This window comes from Danio rerio, chromosome 14 (assembly GCF_049306965.1).
Source record: "Danio rerio strain Tuebingen ecotype United States chromosome 14, GRCz12tu, whole genome shotgun sequence".
Lineage (NCBI taxonomy): Eukaryota > Metazoa > Chordata > Actinopteri > Cypriniformes > Danionidae > Danio > Danio rerio.
Window position 1 is genome coordinate 49245728 of NC_133189.1, and position 6082 is coordinate 49251809.

The following is a 6082-nucleotide window of genomic DNA, read 5'->3' on the forward strand; positions in this document are numbered from 1 at the left end:
TCCAAAACTGTTTGCCAAGCTTATAACATTCACATTAGGATTCACCAATAAAACTAAACAACTCTCTCTTTCGTTTCATATCTAAACGAGCAAATCACACAAAATCTGCGGAAACTCACATCTGGTCCGAGCCCCTCCCCCGGAGAATCTTCAGCCTATATTGATCGCTGATTGGCTCATGTACTAGTAGGTGGGGCTTCATTCACCATATTGATCATTACATTTTCCCCCATTCAAAACTATACAAGTGGCATGTCTTGTGTATTCTGTAGTCTTTGATATGACGTTGGCTTAAGTTGGCTCGGCGTTAGATTTTTGGCCACTTACCAATGCAACCTAAAAACAGCTAAATATCAGCGTCTAATGATGTTACAGGTTGACGTTTTGTGGACGTTACGACCATGATGTCTATCAGACGTTGGATTTTAGTTGCCATACCTGACCAATAAGTGATGTTGTATAAACAAATTTCAGGAGGAGCACGATCAGTCTTTGAAGAGGCTAATTCATCACACACACACAATCATTCTATTATCCAATCAGCTCAAGAGCAAACTCCAATAAATAATCAAACACGTCATACCCCCGTTTTCTCTCAACTTCAGCATTCCTCCACCACCCCAACTTCACACTATTAAACCAGATACCTATTTAAATCTGATGAGAGAGCGTTCTGGAGCCAGGCTAGACACTGCACTCGGATCCTATCTCTCTTTATCCTGATAAGGGGAATAACACTAGTTAGGGTGTCTTCCCGAGCTCAGAACCCTCCCCCTGGACAGCATGCCAAATACGCATATTCTATTCAGTCAAATATCTGTGAGTGTGAACTCGTGAAATTGGCGTCAATATGACCAAATTCCCTTTAAAGCAAGTCATTTCATTCCGCAGCCATCTTTAAAAAGCCTATCCGGCAGTATGCTCGGGCATTCTGTCTGAATGGGGAGACATCAAATTCTCCAAAACTGTTTGCCAAGCTTACTATTAAATTTCACATTAGGAATCGCCAATAGAATTAAACAACAACTGTCTCTTTATTTTCATTTCTAAACGTTAAAATCACACAAAGTCTGTAGAAACACACGCCTGGTCCGAGGCCCTCCCCTGGAGAATCTTCAGTCTATATCGATCACAGATTGTCTCCTGTACTAGAAGGCAGAGCTTACTTCGCCATATTGACTGTTACACATTTCCCCAAAACTATATGAGGGACATGTCTTGTGTATTCTATAGTCTTTGATGGCGTTGGCTTGACGTTGAATTTTGGTCACTTACCAACACAACCTAAAAACAAGCACATATTAACATCATTTGATGTCATTATCAGACGTCAAAATAACATGCATTGAATTTTGGTCACCCGACATCTAACCTAAATCTAACCTAATATTAAAGGTGCAGTATGTAAGTTTGACACTGGGGGGTTGAACTAGGTCATGCATTCCTGGATCAAAACACATGCAAGTGCAGGTTGTCAGATTGAGGAGTAGGAGCAAGCCTGACAATCGAGCCTAGAGGCTGATTTAAATTGTGTTATATATAAAAGCATTGTCACGCTACAGAAGGAATATTTTCAAATTAAAATTAGTATTTGTTGTAGCCAACTCCTCGATTTGATATTTTAGAAACTGCTTCTTTTTCTTGCAGCTGAACAACAGAAAACTGTACACCTCATGTGCTTTAATCAGGGTTAAATGCTAATAATGTGAGTTTGAATGCCATTTTACATTACATTTATTGCCATACTAAAGAAAGCAGCAGCAGTTCAGCTCAGATTTTGGCAATAAAATCAACCATTTGAAACTGAACTTTAGAAATGTGACTTCAGCATCTACAGCACATTTTAATAATGTTAAAGAGGTTTAATGTGTAATGATTAGATTTTGAACCTGATTTCGTTGAAGTGCAGCGAGTGCACTATTTTGTGCTTCTGAGTGGCTGTATTTAAATTTCTGTCGTGATTCCTCTGGTGCAAACAGCCAAATTGCTCATCACTGCAAATCTCATCACGTACCGTGTTGTTGGGACACGGGGTTACAATGTTACCTGCTAACCTAATGTTCACATTAGTAATATATTTTTTGCTAATTAATGACCTCATGTGGAACTCTGAATCTGAGTCTTACTTTGGAGTCTGCTACTGACCACCGGAGATCACATTTTGGTCATGGAATCATGCTTTGAGAGCCTTCCTGGCTGAATGAATGAAATGTGTTTTTCAACAAAGCAACCTGGGGGCTGAAATATAATTGGCTAAAGTTGCAGTGGGCGGGTTAAAAGAACCGAAACAAAGACAGACTTTTCAGCCCTTAGCTCACATTTTTAAAGCAGATTATCAGACTTCAGCATTGTTTTTCAGATAAACAAGAATGTTCACTTTCTTAAATATCTGCAAACATATTATGGTATTTTTATGCTTTAGAAGAGCCAAAAACTTACACACAGCACCTTTAACGTCTTATGACGTTGTGTGCCTGCTGGGTTATTCATTTGTAGTTTTTCCACATTTTTTATATTCAGCTATAAAACAGCTATGAAAAAACAATGGCTTCTTTATTCATTTAAAGTCAGTTTTATATTGGTTCAGTTCTGTAAACTATACAATTTCAAGAGTTCACACTTAGCTGATGATTGATAATAAAGCTAGTTTGGCGTGCTGTCCCAGGAGAGAGCCCTGAGCTTATAAGATCCTCGAGCCCTGGGCTCCCTCCCATTGCAAGGCGAGAGGGAAGTTTGAGCTCAGGTAGATCTCGATGACTCCCCTTCTTGCTTGTTGTAGCTAAGTGTCGGCTCTGTATGCTGAAAGGTGTACTCAGAGTTTAGCTAATGTATTTTGATTAATTGTTTAGAGTGCTTGTTTTTGAACTGTGGGAGGAAACCGGAGGACCCGGGGAAAACCCACGTGACCACGGGGAGAACGAGCAAACTCAGCACAGAAATGCCGTCTGGTTTGGAAAGGAATTAAACCAGGGGCATTCTTGCTGTGGGGCAACAGCGCTAATCGCCGGCCACCATGACGCCCGTTTGAAAGGAGGGAAAGTAGGGTTGGGTGGGGGGGTTTCTTCAAGACGAAGATATTGAGATGAGAGAAGTCTGGTTATTTATAGTGAGTTAAGGATCATCTGATAGGATAATCAGTCATTAGCTAAAGTTGGAACAGCTGTGGACAATCATAAGCACGTGATCCTCTCGAAATTTGTTTATGTATAAACTTCACTCAGTAATTATGAAACAAGTTCAATTCAGAAGCTCTCTTCACTAAAATAGTTTCATTGTTCATCATCCAGTTAAGATTAGTTTTTTTTAGGCTGTGAAATCATTAGTTTTGCTTAATCTTAAATACCTTTTTGACTACAAGGGAATGGGTCTTTGTTCATAATGCAACTACAGAGAGTGCAGCGTATTTTAGTTCATACTGCAAACGGGCTACTCATCTAAAGCCCCAGCAGCAGCATCTCCTCTGCGCAAGGTGATGATGTTTCTGGATCGCACTGGATTACAGCATCATATGGATGTATGGTTCTCTCCAATTCACGAGGAGAGAGACTCGGAGAGCTAATCCAAATTGACTTGCAGCTGTTCAGATTCTATCAGGACTGTTGATTGGCGTTCTGATGACATGCCAGCTTTACAGTGATGGGAAGTCAAGTTGGCCGACTCAGTGGAAGGACATTTCTCTGGAATCTAGGTTTATACTATATCTTCTAGAAAACTTTTACAGCTGACTGGTCTGATGGAAACCTAAAGTACACAAAATGCAATGTAATACCACTCAAATGCATACAATCCATACTGTTTAATGTAACTTTTTAAATGTGTCAAACAAACTTTAAGTGGCATAACATTTTCTTCAATGAATTGCTGAGGTTTTTAAGCACACTGTACAGTATTATTAAATTGACCAAAGCTGCAAAAGGAATATTTAAACTTTAAACACACCTAGTGTTATTGCTTTATTTTTTCCACAGTGATGCCTTGTGTATTGTCTTGTAACTTTTTGGGTGAAGCCCGTGTCATTTCCACGGACACATGGAGATTTGATTGCGGGGAATAAAAAGGGTTAAAGTTAATTTTCACAACAATACCAGTATAGATGACCTAGTGCTGTGTTTGTTCCTGTATTTTTTCTGATTTTTGATACAAGAACCTACGCTGCAATGCAGGAGTTGTCTGCCATTTGCTATTAAAGGAAGGAGCAGCAGAGACTATTATGTATAAGACTTTGTCATATAAAGTTTACATATTGTATTCGATCAGTAAGCAGACTTACATATGCTTAAATTCAATAAAAACCTAAATTAGCAGTATCAAGACACATTTGTCATTAAAATAAGTTCATAGTTTGCTGCAAAACATCTTTCTGCTGTGCACCTGATCCTGAGCAAAGATAGCTATTTTCCAGCAGAACCTGGTTTGCATGATTGCTTCAGAGCAAGGCCTATATAATAATAATTAAAATTAATAAAAAAAATAATAATAATATTATTAATAATAATAATAATAATAATGGGGGCGAGGCAGTGGCGCAGTAGGTGGTGCAGTCGCCTCACAGCAAGAAGGTCGCTGGTTCGTGCCTCGCTCAGTTGGTGTTTCTGTGTGGAGATGCATGTTCTCCCTGCGTTCCTGTGGGTTACCTCCGGGTGTTCCGGTTTCCCCCACAGTCCAAAGACATGCAGTACAGGTGAATTGGGTAGGCTAAATCGTCCATAGTGTATGAGTGTGTGTGTAAATGGATGAATGGATGTTTCCCAGAGATGGGTTGCGGCTGGAAGGGCATCCGCTGCGTAAAAACTTGCTGGATAAGTTGGCGGTTCATTCTGCTGTGGCGACCCCAGATTGATAAAGGGACTAAGCCGACAAGAAAATGAATGAATGAATAATAAAAATAATATATGCCTTTAGTTCGTGTCAAACGTCTTGCTGCTGTGCACCTGATGCTGAGCAAAGTTAACCATTTCCAAGCAGCACCTGGTTTGCCTGATAGTTTAAGAGCTACTGTAGGCTTAAATAAATAATAATAAGAAGAAGAAAAAGAAATAATAAAAGAAATAATAATAATAAATATATTTTAAATTATATATATATATATATATATATATATATATATATATATATATATATATATATATATATATATATATATTCAATTCACCTTTATTTGTATAGCACTTTTACAATGTATATTGTGTCAAAGCAACTTCACATAGAAGATCATAGTAAATTGAAACAGTTTCAGTTCAGTTTTCGGTGTACAGTATATATATCTTTTAGAGGGTGGTGTCATGAGCATCAGATTTGGTTTATTAATCAAAGGAAAAAATACATTTCAGCATTGCCTACATGTGTATAATGAATTATAAAGTCATTTAAACATTTTCCCACCCAAAACCAAAAGATGAAAATCCAGCCAAGGAGCACAAAGCAAATGAAAAAGAAAAAACACAAAAACGTTTTCCTAGTTTTCCTTTTTTTTGTTGTTGTTTAAAAACAGATATAGAATGAACTGAAGATACCCTGATTATAAATGATGACAGAATATAAATTTGGGGGTGAACTATCCCTTTAAGATTGAAAAACATACATCCAGTCAACCTTCTTTAATTAGTAGTGTGCACTTATGCTAGCTAGTCCTTCAACCAGATAGTTCATATTTTTGTGTGTGCCCTTTCTATACTGTGAAGTGACAAAGTGGAGAAAAAAGGAAAAATGAGCTCTGACATAATTAGCAATGTAAGGACATTCCTCTCTTTACAGCTTGAGGCGACAACTGACTCGCCGTTTTACTCCAACACTCAGTGACACTTTTTCATCCTGTTCTTCTCTTTGTAGTCCTCCCAGAGATTGAGTTAATTGCTGTAGCGCAATGCTGCGTTCCTCTCCAGCACTGACAATTAGTTCTTTTTGTTATCTTTGTTGAAATTCTCCTCTGTCTCTAGCAGCCACAATATGACTCATTACGCACATTTGTGATAAACGGCGTGGATTAGACTGTGGTCTTAATGTTGGAACCTATTAGATGCCCTTGTTTGACAAATATTCAATTTATCTAGTATTCAAATAGCTGTTTTTATGCCTTCAGTTT